The following is a 14,572-nucleotide window of genomic DNA, read 5'->3' on the forward strand; positions in this document are numbered from 1 at the left end:
AAGTGTTCCCACATAACGCGCCATGTTTATCTGCTGCATCCTCTCTTTGACGTAAGCTGCCCCAGGACAAGGAGCAGGGCTTTCCCCATTACAGAAGGCTTCTCAAGTGTCAGGAACCTGCCCGCTCTACTCGCAACCCCCCTGTTGTCCTCCCTGCCAGCAGTCAACACCCAGATTCTTGCCCTTCGAAGGCTGGGCCACCATCCTCCCCCCAGTGTGATGGCCCGCACCTGTCATGGACTTAGAAGCCGTGACTGGACAGAGGGTTCGGGATTTATGTCTATTCTAAGGCCTCTCCTCACTTCCCCTTCTCGCCAGCTCAGCCCCTGTGATGCTGGTAACCAGGCCAGGAGGAAGATTACATGGTTCCTTTAGGGTCAGCTGCCCCTAAATGGGGACCACAGCCCCCAAATCTCTTCATCCAGTCAGTTTGCATTTGGGTGAGACGGTGAGATGTCAGCTTAGTAATGGGGCAAAAGAGGGGTCTGGGAAAGCGGTGTGAGAGAACATTGTTTTTTCTTTTCTTTTTTTTCAGCGTGAGAGAACATTTCTTAAGTGGTCTTCATCCCCACCACCATTATCATCACCACCACCACCACAGTCTGCAGTTGTGTAGATCACGTGTGACCTTCAGCTGAGTCCTGCGCAGACACACACGCACACACAGGTGAGGGAAGGCATGAGAAAGAAGCCAGCTTGGGACCCCCCCCCCCCACTCCCCAACTCCACCATGTCCTGGAGGTCAGAGGCAGGACTGGGAAAAGTACAGGAGGATCACCCAGATGGTGGACGCGAGGGGGCTGTGTGCGCATGCGGGCTGGAAAGATGATTCATCTTTGTGGCACCCAGCCTGCTGGGCAGCACACAGTAGGCGTTCAGTAGCTGCTTGTGGAACTGCACCGAAGTCTGTGAGGACTGCCGACCAGCCAGCCATGAGAGAGGCTGAGACGGAGCATGGCCTGGGTCACCAGATGCTAAACTACCAGGCTTTCCTGACCTGAGGGCTCGCGGGGGCTGGAGGGGGCACGCTGGAACAAGTGAAAGGAAGCCTCACTCCCAGGGCAGGCAGCAAATTCCAGAACCCACCGCCTCAGGAGCACAAAAGTGCAAGCAAGTTGAGGCCCTGGTGATGACCAGTCCCAGTCCTCTCCTGCGTCCTATCCAGCTCCGTGGAAAGGAGGTGGACTGGGGTTGGGACACCCATGGGGCTGATTGAGGGCAGTGCTGTCCATTGCTAAACCAAAGCTTCTAAGAGCAGGCTGATAGGCAGGAAGGAAGGATCACCCAAGAGCCACGCGAGTGCACACGCGTCCCAGCAGAGGACAGGGTGCCCCAGTGCCAGCTCCAGCACCCCATGCATGCATCTCCTGGGAACCAGTTTCCAGTGATTCACTCATGGACAGAGAGAGCCTTCTGTTTCCCAGGGATGTCCTGCGGCAGGCACAGTGACCGGTGTGAGCACACTGTGGCAGTTTTGTTGGGACTGTGAACCTTTGCATGGCACCTGAAGTCTGGTTTCTCATCTTGGTTCTGCTACCCCTGTGGTCTTCCCCATCTGAGTCTAGCTCCTCGTCTAAATGGGGAGGAGGACAAAATAGGCGCTGCCCAGCCCAGAGACCCGTAGGGACTACAGGAGACCATGCACAGAAGTGTTCTTCGTCAGGTGGCCAGTGCCCTGCAAGGGCTGGATGGCATGTGTCTGTGTCTTTGAAGGAGAAGTGGCGGTAGCAGACAAAGGGAGTGTGTGCTAGTGTGTGTGTGTGTCTATATGTGTGTCTATACGTGGGTATGAGTGTGTGAATGTGTGTGAGCATGTATGAATGTGTGTATGTGCAGGTGTGTGCGTATGTGCTCATGTGTATGAAGCTGTAAGTATAGGAGTCTGTATGTGTGCATGCACGTGTTTATGCATGTGTGTGCGGGAGTGTGTATATGTGCGTGAATGTGTGGGTGTGCAGATGTGTGAGTATGTGAGAGTGTGTGTATATGCAGGTCTGCTTGTGGGTGTGTGTGCACGTGCATAAGTGCACGTGTGAATATGTAGGAGTGTGTGTGAGTGTGCGTGTGTGTGTGCGCGTGCATGCATGTGCTGGAGTGAGGGAGGAAGGAGACACTGGCATTCACATTGCAGCCCTGGAATCCTGGTTATTCAAAACTGAACTCAGTAACCTAGTAACGGGATTTGGGGCAGGTTTGCAGCAGTCAGAGGGCATCAAGTGGAAGGAAACATCAGGTCAGCACGGTCTGGGAGAACAGGAAGAGAAGGAAGCTGGAGGACAAGTCACTTCCAGAGCCTGGGTGGCTCAGCAGAAGTATCTTTACTCAGGCAGATTCAGGGACTTATAAATCAAAAGATCCAATACCTGAGCCGAAGGGACTTGAGGAGCCTTGGGCCCACTGCACAAGCGAGGACAGAAAGGGAAATGGGCTGCCCAAGTCACTGGGCGAGATCCTGGCAGAGCTGAACGGATAAAACTCATTCCAGGATCCCCTGCACAGCAGGGAGTCTGCCACCACGAGCCCTGGTGCCTTGTGCTGTGTGCCTTGTGCTGTAAGAGGACCTCTAACCTTTAATCCCATGACCCCAGGTCACCATCTACCTCCTGCCTTTCTGCCCCAACAGGACCTATGTGGGTGTAACAATGGCTTCATTAAGGGGGGGGGGGCACTGAATCAAGGCAGCAACTTTGCCCACCCCAAAATCTTCAATACCTTTTTAGAATGGCAGGGCCTCATCTTATGGCCCTTGTTAGAAATTTCCAGGGGTTTCCAGGAGCTCAAGCATGCCTTTACCCTCATTGCCATCATCCCGGAGGCTCCCACATCTCCCTCATTAGACTCTGAGACCCAAGCTGAAGCCTGAGCCGAGCTCACTCCCCCATTGCCTCCAAGTCTTACAGGCTGAGTGACCATATATCACTCATTTGGGGGACCAGGAAGAATAATCTAACTGCAAGACCTAGTTTACAGCTACAGTTGACCCTTGAACAACATGGGGACTAAGGGCCCTGACTCTCCACACAGTTGGAAATCTATGTATAGCTTTTGACTGCCTCAAAAACTCAATTACAAATTGCCTACTGTTGACCAGAAGCCTTACTGATATCATGGCTGATGAACATGTTGTATGTTTTTTGCATTATGTACTGTATCCTTGCAGTCAAGCTAGAGAAAGGAAAGTGTTACTAAGAAAATCGTAAGAGAAAATATGTTTTCAGTACTAAACCGTATTTGGAAAAAATCCACGTATTTCAGTACTATACTGTATTTTGAAAAAAATCCATGTACAAGTGGACCCATACAGTTCAAGTCCATGTTGTTCAAGGGTCAATTGTCCCCTGAAGTAAGAGCCTCCACAGTCTCAGCTGGGGACCAAAGTGAATCCCCTCCCCCAGTTTTATTCGACTAAAGCTGCCTTAACAGGGCACCAGATCAGAAAGGGTAGGTGAGGAGTGCACTAGCTTTGGGGAAAGGAACAGGCAGTGAGTCTTAGGGAAGGGGAGATGGGAGGACCAAAGTGATATTAGGGGCCTGAGTTCAGACAAGAAGGAAGACCACTGAGTGCTGGCCTAGGTCAAAATGGGGTAGAGGAAGGGATGGGTTGGGGGAGATGACCCAGAGGAAGGGGGCTTGAGAGAAACTCGGTGTCCTGCTTCTCAGGTTGACTGGCGCTCAGCTCCTGCTGGCAGGGGGACTAACACTGGACATGCCCATAGTAAATGCATTGAACTCTAAAGAGCCCAACTTGGGGATTTTGCAGTCTCTCACGTTACATTACAGGGCTGCCCTGTTAATACAGGATTGTTGCCAAGGATTCCCAGGGTCTATGGCGGACAATCCCATGCAGGCTGATAAACTACAAGAGCTCAGTTTGGTTACTTGATCCAGCTTGACACAGTTTAAAACCTAAGTCTTGTCTCTTCAGGCTTGGTCCGTCCCTCAGGCTGGTCTGGTCCCCATTAGCCTTGGCCCATAGGGGTATTCAAGAAAGAGGGCCCAGATCTGTTCAAACCCAAGGCAGCCTGGCCTTCTGTTTGCTCGGAAGCCAGGCCACACACAGCCTCATATCTCCTTTCCAGGACCCCCACCCCCTCTACACATCCTGCAGCTACAATGCAAGGAAATCACCTGGAAAAAAGTAAAGACTGATAGATCAGGACAAGTAGAGACAATGTCACTCCTTAAACTTGCTTGCTGCATTTGGACTCAGTGGTTTAAGAAGCCAGTGACCCAGCACATGGCTGTCTCTTCTCTTTGCCTTCTTACCTCTTGTCCTTTGGCCCTCTGTTCAAAACTAGCCTTGGGTTTGGGGGTGGTGCATCCAACCCCGCCCCCACTTCCCCTCTGGATAAAATGAAGATGCCTATTCAGGAGGTCCGGAATGGGATGGGGTTTGCATTGCTAGCCTGCTCTCTAGAGATGCTGATGCTCCTGGTCCATGGACCACCCCTGAGGAAGTGACGTGTCACAGTGAATCTGTCCTCCTCATCATCTCCTGGATTCTCCCACCCTCAGTATAATCCACTTTTTTCTAATCCTGGTCTGTTAGTCCTAAAGCATGCATTCTCAACGGGGACAACAGCGCCCCCAAGGGGGCAAAAATTTGTTCTTGGGCGGGGTGAAAAAAATCTTACTTTTGGTATATGAGGCACGAAGACACCTGCAGTACATAAACAGATATACATTATACCTGTGGTATTAAAATCCATGCAGGGGTGCAATTAGGAAAAAAAAAAGTGTCTAAGAAGGCTCCTTGGAGAGGTTCACAGTGAAAAGAACGTCTAGAAACATCGGCCTAAGGAAAATTCCTTCTGCCTACTCCAGGGCCAACCTTCACTGATGCTTGCCAGATTCCAAAAGTAAATGATGTCTATGTCAATGTGTCCCTTCCTAGCTGCCCGCCACTGAAGCCACCCAACTGTCTGGCCCACATGCCCTTCTTCTGCAGGTTCTGTACCCTCCCTTTTCCCAAAAGGCACAGCACCCATGTGCTGGCCTGTGACTTTATTGGTTAACCCTTGTCCCACATGAAGCTGATACATTAGAGCCCACCTTCCATGCCCTCAACCCTAAGAAGTACTACATTTAACATTTTAGTCACTTGGTATCAATAAGGAAGGGGTCACAAATATAACCCTGAGCGCTAACGGTATTATTCACTGTGTGAAGTGCACTCACACATGCCGTAAGCATTAGCATTCTGATTCGTCAGTAAGGAAATGAGGCCCCAGGGGAGTAAAGAGATTTGCTCCTCACTCAAGTCACATACACAGCAGAGCTGGGTTCCCAGACTCTCTGTCTGGTGCTCACTCCACTGTCCCATCTTCTGTCCTACCCCTGAGGACGGTACTGCCTATTTGAGGGGAGCTTATAAACTGGTGGGAGTGAGTGCGCAGGGCGGACAGAGATGCCCACAGGCAAGGCTGGGCTCGTGGGGTCTGCAATGGAGGCTCTGAAGTCAGCCTCCCCAGGAGGCCAGCAGAACTTGGAAGAGGCATGGGCCCATGGTGGCCACTGTTCCTCACCAGCAGGGCAAAGCGGCACAGAGGAGTGAAGTGGGTGGGCTTTGAATTCAGACAGACATGAGAGTCGAGTGACCGCTCTGTCCCATATTAGTGACCTGGTGGGTCCCTACTTCTCTGAACCTCAATGTTCTCATCTGGAAGGTAGAGGTAGCAATAGTGGCAAATTCATGGAATTGGGAGAATTCAATGAGATAATAATGTGAAGCACTTAGCATTGTGCCTGGCACATAATAAGCAACCAAGAAATTGTTTCAAGGAGCTGGGCCTGACAGCCTCAGAAATTTCTCAGAATATCCATTCTGCTTGTTCAGTACCCCACCCCTGAAATCTTTCAAATCCCCAGTAACCTCTAAGAATTTAAGAGAAAACAAATCTGCCTTCTGTGGACTTCTATGGGCTTTTGCTCTTCCTAAAATCCTTACCTCCTCCAAGGAGCCCTCCTGATTGCCCTCACTCTGAGCAGGCTGGACATGGCTACTCTCCCTGGTCCCCATCTTCATATCTGACCGCTTGCTCCCTGAAAATACCTTTTCTTAGGCATGCGCATTATGGTGGGAGCTCCTTCTCCACTCCTATTCCAGTTGGTTCATTAGTCAGACCCTACTAAATACATACTGGGCCTGAGCCTCTCTCCCCAGCTGGGTGTGCCTCTCAGCTCTACAGAGGGGACCCAGGTCCAGTCACAGGCCCCACACAGACCCCAGCAGGAGCTGTGCCCCTTTAGTGGGTCTGGACCCGACACCATCCTGGTAAGGCCACTCTTGGGACAGCAAGAGGCAGAGGCAGAGAAGAGAAGGCAGGGGCCAGGTTCTGGGAGAAATTTCACACTCAAGCCTCAGATAGGGAAGGGTGACAGATGACACTTGAAAACCACAGAGCCTGGGCTTCCTGAGCAAATGGGCATGGCTGTAAAAATCTGAAGCAAACAAGAAAGAGAGGGAAGCAGGTGCCATAGCCCTGGAGGTGAAATTTGCTCTCTGAATATCAACTCCCAAAGTTTTCTGGAGGGCTTCCTGGAGTCTTCCAACAATCAATTTACAGGTGATGGCATCAAACCCTCCTGACAGCTAGGTGGGTGGGGAAAGCGAGGGGTATTACCCTCCTGTCTCTGAGGGGCCCTTCCCCCTCCAATCAAACACTCCCCAGATCTGAACAGGGGGTTTGGGGAGCACCAGGACAAACATAAAGTTATAGCACATCTGTGAGTCACGTGTTATTATTTTCTTTCACCAAAGGAGAACATAGAAGCTCCAGAGGTTAACCAACAAAGATGTGGCAGAGCCAGAATTTGAATCCAAACCCTCCAAGTGTAGGTCCCATTCCATGATATGCTGACTCTATCCCTTCAAATAAGTTGGACCCTAAAACACCAATGGTGTCCCAAGAAAAATCACAACACACCCAAATTGTTGCTTTTGTTGGTGGGGGGGTCCAATTCCACCTGGCTATCCCTGGTGGGTATTTTGCGGTCATCTCTGCTTTCAGTCTGGCGGCCTCCCCCATCAGAATGGGAAGGCACCAGATGCCAATAACGGTGTTCATCTCCACCCTGGCCAGGGGACTTTCTGAAAGGAGGAGAGGCCCTCCTCCACCCTGCTGGCTGGAGAGACTTGACAAGCCTGACACTCGGGGGCCAAATACTCTGGATCCTCGGTTCCACCTCAGAGCTGCAGCTGAGACAAGAAAGCGGATTCCCACTCTAGCCAAACCAGAGCTTGGGCGGCCAAAAGGCTGCCCAGTTTCCCCAGTGGCACCACCTACCTCATCTGCATTTCCCACCCCATCCGTCCCCTCCTCAGTCTAGCCTCCGGAAGCTCCCTGCTCACCCGCTCTGAGACCACACTCCCCAGCTTCTCAGATGGCTGGGCCTGGGCAAGGAAGTGGCATCGCAGAGAAGCAGTGAGCCTGAGCCCCAGCAGCCGCCGGCGGGCACCCCATCCAGCCGGCCAGGAGCTGCAGCTGGGAGTCGACCTCCTGGAGAAGCCGCGCCAGAGGCTGAGACCGAAATGCCACGTTGGCTGTTTGTATTCCCCTGGGCGAGGGCAGGAAGTTAAGTAACGATATTCCTGAGCAGGAATTAGACCAGAAACTCTAAATTGAGGGCTGGACAGGGGGCCTGAGCAGACGCATGTGAGGAGCTGGAGGAGAGAGATGGACGGAACTCTGCATCCCAGCCAGAGTCAGAAGGGAAAGATGACATCCCAGCATCAGCAGAAGGGCCCAGGCAGCTGGTGTGGTCCACGGAGGCTGACAGCTCCAAGACCAGGCCCTCAGGAGCTTCCTCCCGAGTCCTCCCTGCACGACCCTGATCCCCTTCAGCCTCCAAAGTACCCCACACCAAGTCCCAAGCTGGGCTCCCCTGTGTGTGGCTGTATGAAGCCAAGGGTGGCAGCCAGCCCAGGGCACAACCCCAGGACCCGGGATCCACACTCCCTGTCTCCCCACAGTCCCCTACCTCGGCCTCCCCACCATTAGTTCCAAATTGCCCCGCCCGTGCACCCCCCCCCTCCCCCCCCGCCCCACCACACGGACAACAGCCCACCCAGAACCTCCCTCCCTGGTCCCTGCAACTTTACAGCTCAGAGCCTGGCAGTTTCCTCCCCAGCCTTGCTCCTCCCCTGCCATGGGGGTCAGTTTCCTGAAGCAGCCAGTGCCCTCCCCCAGCCCCACAAGGCCAATCAGCCCATTGCAGCCACAGCGCCCACCCCCTCACCACCACACACACACACCACTGTGGCAAGGCAGGGGGTCAGCATCTACAGCCATGCCTCAGACTCCAGCTCCCTCTTCCCACCAAGTGTCTGTCTGTCTGTCTGTGGTGTCTGTGATTCTCAGCGTGCACTTGGTGTCGGCCTGGCTCAGTCCCTCTGCAGTCTCTGCTCAGGCTCACTCCTCATTCATTCTCAGGCTCTGGCTTTCAGGGGCTCAGTCTCCCTGGGACTTGCTGCCTATGTCCTTTGTACTGGGGTGATGGAAAGGGGAGCAGGACACCTCCCTGTCGTTGCCTCAGGGTCTGTAGGGAGCACAGCACTGCCGGCCTCAGAGCAGTCCATCCCTCTCCCTCCTCCCTGCTCAGGCCAACCTTAGAACCAGAACAGGGCTAGGTGAGAGATAGACCTACCAACCAGGCATGGCTAATGCCAGTTTCCATACTGCTTCATCATGCCATTCTGATGCCCCAAGCTGCACACACACAATCCCCCTGATCTCCCTGCCTTCTGCCTGAGGCCAGGACAGGGCCCTGAGCCTGCCCTACCTGCCTCCCCAAACTGCAGTGGTGCCTGCCTTCCCTCCATCAGCGCTGAATCAAGCCCTCTGCACCCAGCTCTACTCCACCCCACCCAGCCCACGGAGCGCAGGGAGCCCTGGTGTCCGACCCAGCCCCCAGCAATAGCTCCAGCCAGGCCTTGCATGTGGGGAGATGCAACAAGAGTGGTCTGGAGGCAAAGTTCTCCTGCTGCTTTCAACGTTGCCATACACCTGAGGCTCCCGTCTCTCCCTCCTGCTCGCTGGCCTCACTCGGACCCACTCTCCTCGGTGCTCGCCAGAGTTTCACCCCCACTCCCGGGGAAAAAAGAAAGGAAAGGAAACCTCCCGCGATAAGGATGGGCGAAAAGAGAAGGTGTCCGCACGAGTTCCCGGGTGACGAGTGCTCAAGTGGAAAAGAAAGGGATGCAAAGTTCCCGGTCCCCCTCGCCCCCCGCGCGTTCAGCCCTGCGCCGAGCTCCCGCAAACACCCCGATCGCGGAGACGCGGCGGCGGCGACCACTCACCTGGGCGAGGCAGCATCTATCCCCGGCTGGGAGGCTCCGAGGCCGGCTCCGCGGGGCGCCCGGGCTCCCCGGCTCGGCCACGCATCCTTCCCCGCCCGAGACAGGCTCGAGCTAAGCCCTCCGGCTCCGGCGAACGCAGGCAGATGGTGGCCTCGGACGTCCACGCGGGGAGAGCCCTGAGCGGCTTATTCTGTTATATCCATGGCATTTAGCGAAAAGAAGGGAGGAAAAAGCACAACTTGTTCTCTTCTCTTCCAGATTAAAAAACAAAACAAAAAAAGATAATCCCCCCCCCCCCCCAGGAAGACGCCGGTAGGATTCTCCAGATCGAAGAACCCTGGGCATTCCCAGGGACTTCCGGCATCTTGGAATGTGGGGTGTCTTCAAGTTCAGACGAGCCAGCCGGGTTGTGCGTGTGTGAGTGTGTGTGTGTCTCAGCGAGAGCGAGCCAGGCACTCACACCCACACGCACACACACAAACACACTCCCCCGCACTCCCCGCGTGCACACCGCCCCCCACGCGCGCGCGCGCGCGCGCACCCGGACACACACACGCACAGCGATCACACGCACAGATCCGGGAGGGAGCTGGGCTGGCTGCGGAGGCAGCGCGGGGCCGGCGGCGGAGAAAAGCCCAGCGGCCGGAGGCGCCCGGGAACGCCGGGCCGTGCGCACCGTCCCCGCCGAGCTCGCCGGCGCGGCAGCCCCCAGTGGCGGCCGGCGGAGCTGCAGGAGCCGGGCCCGCCGCCCAGCGCACCTCCTTCCGTGCCGACCTACACCGCCGCCGAAACCGGAGGGATTCGCGGTCCCCGCGGGCGTGGCGCGGCGACGGCCAGAGCCGAACAGCGGGCCCCGCACGGAAGGCCGGGAGGGCGGCGGGCGGGCCGCGAGCCCCGGAAGCCGGGAGGGCGGGCTCGGCGAGCCAGCGGCGCGGGCAGCCCCTGCGCAAGGCGAGCCGGGCGGCCGGGGCTGCGCCGCCGCAGCCGGCGCGGGTGCCGCCGCCTCACGTGCGGAGCGCGCCGTGCAGCCTTCAGCCCGCCGCCTGCAGGACGAAAACCCGCCGCGCCGGCCCCGGGCTGGGGTTGGGGGCTGGGAGGGTCGCGCCCAGCCAGCCCCGGGCCCAGCTCCGAGTCCCGCATCCTGGCGAGGGACCGGTGAAAAATGAGCGCCCGGAATACGCACACACAGACTTAGACCTTCCGTGAGTATCACGGGGATCCGTGAGGTGTGCAGTGGCGCCGGCAGTTCGCACAGCACCTTTGCAACTCTTTCCTGGTCTGAGCCTCCCAACAACCCTCATCTGACATAGGAGGGAACTGAGGGCCAGACGAGTAGAGCGACTTGTCCACGGCACGTGGCAGGTAGTCCCTGCTCCAAGCCGACTGTGGGCCTAGCATCAGAAGGTCTGGGCCTGGCCAGGGTGTTATCTTCCTTTGGTTGTCCTCTTGGCCCTCTAGGATCAGCAACCAGTTCCTGGGAAGGCTGGACTGGGCTCTCCTTTACTGGGCTTCCCAAGAGGGACTGAAGGCTGGTAAATCCAGGGGCAGGGAAAATGTCTCAATCCATCTCTTCTCTCCTAGTGGCTAGCACCTCCCGAGCACCTGTCCCAGATACCCACGGGGAGGCACATGTGGCCTGCGGATGTGTCTCTGCAGCCCAGGATTGACTCAGCTGGATAAATCTGTAATATAAGACCCTGCCTCCTACCTGTCTCTGCACACAGGTGGGTGCATACTGGCAGAAGCCCAGGCACCTAGGCCCTATGTTCTGGGCACCCTCTCCATGGGCATCCAGGGAAAACGGCCAGGTCAGCCTACTGCAGACCCTGAAAAACAGGCCCTTCCCCGCAGGGATTCAGGAAAGCTTGGGGGGAGGGAGGGTGCATGACCAGGATGAAAGTCAAGGTTTATCAGAGTGTGCTGGCTTTAAAAAAGAGAGTCAGAATCAGGGGGTGGAGATAGAGGAGGAGAGAAGAAATGAGAAGAAGAGGAAGGAGGAAGGAGGAGGTACTTAGAAGGAGGTAGGGGATAGAAAGGAGAAAGTGAGGGGAGGAGGATGGGGAAGGGAGAAAGGAGGGGGAGATCAGCCTTTGATCAGTGTTTGTTTCCTTGCTTACCTGTGGTTTTGCATACCATAGGTGGGGGTTTCCTGGGAGGGGGGTTAGGAGTGGAAGGAGGAACTGTACCCCAGGCTCAAGTCTCTGAATTCCCCCAAGAGAAGGGGGCAGAAGGCTAGGTTATCTCCTTACCCTAGAGTCACCCATGAGAGAACCAAAAATCTAGTGGCAGGGATAGGACCAGGCTGGCCCCAGAACAAGATGGAGCTGCTCTGGGAAACCAAAAAAGCATTAGGATGGTGTGGAGGAGGGGCCAGGGGCCCCCAGGGATGCCGACGGATGCCCCAGTCCCTGCTCCAAAGGGAACCCAATGCCTCATCAAAAAGTTTTCCCAGCTCAGAGAAGGAAATGGATATTCTAGGAAAAGCCAGGACCTGGATCATTTATTTTCTTTTTTTTTAATGCATATTCATGAGATTTATTTAAATGAATGGTTCATTTCTAGCACTTTGGGTAATTCTGAGGACAACTGGTTTATTTTTCGAATTATGTCTGCCTCACCTAGCCACTGAGCACAGGGCTAGGAGTCAGGTGGCCTGGATGCTCACGATGGCTTTGTACTAACAAGCAATGTGACAATCCCATCCCCTCAGAGGGGTTGGACTGTGTGCTTTCTAAGGGCCCGCCCAGCTCTAGGAACCCCCAAGTGACCTCAGCAGTTGGAGCAGGGTGGGGACCCAGATGTACCTTGGGAGGCCAAGAGAAAGCCAATCTACCGTCACCATTCACAGTGGAAAACCCCCAGAAGATAATCCGCACTTCAGTAATGGAAAGCTGAATGATGGTGGATTTTTTGATTGTTTGAACAAACCCAGCAGGGCTGAGGAGGGGTACTGCTCTGCTAACTACCGGCTATTTTTACTGACTGCTGACCACAGAGGAGAGCTGGGGCTTCCCAAAGGGGTGCATATGGCCGGGGTAGGGGTGAAAGAACAAGGAGGAGAGAAAGCTGCTACACAAGCCATTCTAATGATGGGCATTTGGATTCTTCTACATCTCACATTTTCACCCTTCAAAATAACCCTGTAATGGACATCTTTGTGCCTAACTCTCCACCCACGTTCTTGTTGTGTCTCTGCTTGCACTAGATTCCTGGAAGCAGAATTACTGGGCCAAAGGACATCAGGCTCTTGTTCCATAATCCTTTGTTTCAGTTTGAGAGTCTAGGCACTGAAGGGCAGGGCAGACTAATGATTTCCCAGAGAGCTCCCAGCAGGTGCTTAAGGATGGCTTCACATACCCTTTCTCCATGTCTCTATGTGACAGAGGGTGATTGTGCCTTGGGCCTCACGCTGTATATCAGGGCCATGCTGCACCCTTGGATATATCTCTAATACCCCAACCTGAATTTAGCCCAAGGTCCCCCTGCCCCTGGCCATGACTCATCTTCCCCTGCTCTCCTGGGCACTTGTGACCAGCCTCACCCTATTGTCTGCATCACTTGGCTTTCTGGCTGGACTCTAGGCACCAACCCCCCACCCCCAGCACCCTTCTGGGCACACGGCTGGCTCCCAATACCCACTTGCTGGGTAAGATCACAGCTCCCTATCAGAAGAGGTCTCAGGAGGGTCTGGAGTGGGGGGACCTCCAGCATGAGGAAGAGAAGGCCGAGTTGGCCTGGGCCTTCCTAACCAATAGAAGGACCCCTATGTAAAGAACCATGGGGAGCCTCTCTTTTCTCTATCCACTAAGTGTGAAAAAGAGAAGAAACTGATGTAAGTAGCAGTGAGAGATTCAGACTAGATGGTAGGACAGAGCCAGGTGCCTGAGCCTATGGAGTCACAGGGTGGGGACTGTGGAGTTTGCTCTATAAAAGTGGTGCAGTCTGTAATCCCAAGAATGCACTAGATGCTTCTCAGAGTCTCCCGTGGCATGTCGTGGCCTAAAGAGTGACTTTGTGGCCCAGGGGAGTAAGACAGATACTGGGGCACAGACTGATAAAGCCACGGGATCTCCCTCCACTGAGTCTACCATAGGGGCTGGAAGCGGGGAGCCACTCCTAAATTCTTAGCACCCCATTCACTCTGCTTCCCCCAGGACCAACAGCCAGCCTGACCCCAGCTTATCCCACAGGCCTTGTGGAACTCGGGCAAATGCATCCTCAGAAGCTGAAGCCCAACCCCAACCCAGGAGTGTACTTTCTGGAGATGAAGGGCCAGTGTCTTTTAATCCTGCAGTACCCTCTACCCCTCCACCCTTCCCAAGTGCTGGAGTAAGAAGCAGCCCAAATAAATCCCTATTAGTATGCATATGTATTCCCAAATTCCTTAACAGCATGACTAACACCACCTACAGCCATTAGCTGGAGTATGTTTTCTAAAGCCAGTTTACTTTTCATCAGCAAGCCCTCTGTTTACTCTTCCCCTTCCCCAGGCCCCATGAGCTCCCTTCACAGCCTCACCCTCTTGCCCCAACACCAGATCTGGGGCTGGGGTGCCTGATGCATCAACAGGTCAGAGGATCCTGGGAGATCATATTCAATCAACAGAGACAGAAACATCTCTCTAAGTATCTCTATGCACCACCCAGCCCTCCGCTAAATACTGTATGTAGGGAGAAGGGAGGGAAGGAGAAGGCAGTCTCTTCCCAGAGAGAAAGGACACAAACCAACTCTGGCACGGTGCCTTGCAGTCTATAAAGAGCATTCCCAAATGCTACCTCACTTGCTCCTCACAACAATCGCATGAAATAGATCATCATCCCCATTTTACCAACAAAGACACTCTAAGTCCTATACAGATAACATGATGGCTCAAAGAGTTTGAAGCTCTGACTGGATGGCCCTGGATTTCAGACCAAATCATCTGCCTCCACATCCCAGGCCCCTTCCTCTGTACAGAGCAGCCACTCTGAGACTGGCCTGGATACCACTCCGTGGCAAATTATCTTGTACAGCCCAAGGTGTAGTAGGCATCCAGCGAAGGGAAGGCCAAGGCAACCAGGACCAGCTCGGTGCAGATTCTGCAGCCAAGGAGAACCACCCTGGCAAATACAGAGTTAAGAGACCCTCAGCTTGGTGCAGCCACTCTGGAAAACTGTATGGAGGTTCCTCAAAAAGTTGAAAATAGAGCTACCATACAATCCAGCAATTGCACTACTGGGTATTTACCCCAAAGATACAAAAGTAGGGATCCGAAGGGGTACATGCACCCCGATG

General features: G+C 54.5%; 1 protein-coding gene across 2 annotated transcripts in view; it reads right to left on the reverse strand.

Annotated features, from left to right (window-relative positions):
* The window catches only part of LRFN2 (leucine rich repeat and fibronectin type III domain containing 2), a 172,256-nt gene extending 162,328 nt beyond the window's left edge, over positions 1-9,928 (reverse strand). For both annotated transcript variants that reach the window (XM_081828125.1, XM_081828124.1), the window contains exon 1: positions 9,299-9,928. The gene's annotated coding sequence lies outside the window, so the exon portion shown is untranslated. The remainder of the gene's footprint in view (positions 1-9,298) is intronic.
* Between the last annotated feature and the right edge of the window lie 4,644 nt (positions 9,929-14,572).

This window comes from Leptonychotes weddellii, chromosome 8, assembly GCF_054177405.1.
Source record: "Leptonychotes weddellii isolate Sample4059 chromosome 8, ASM5417740v2, whole genome shotgun sequence".
Classification (NCBI taxonomy): domain Eukaryota; kingdom Metazoa; phylum Chordata; class Mammalia; order Carnivora; family Phocidae; genus Leptonychotes; species Leptonychotes weddellii.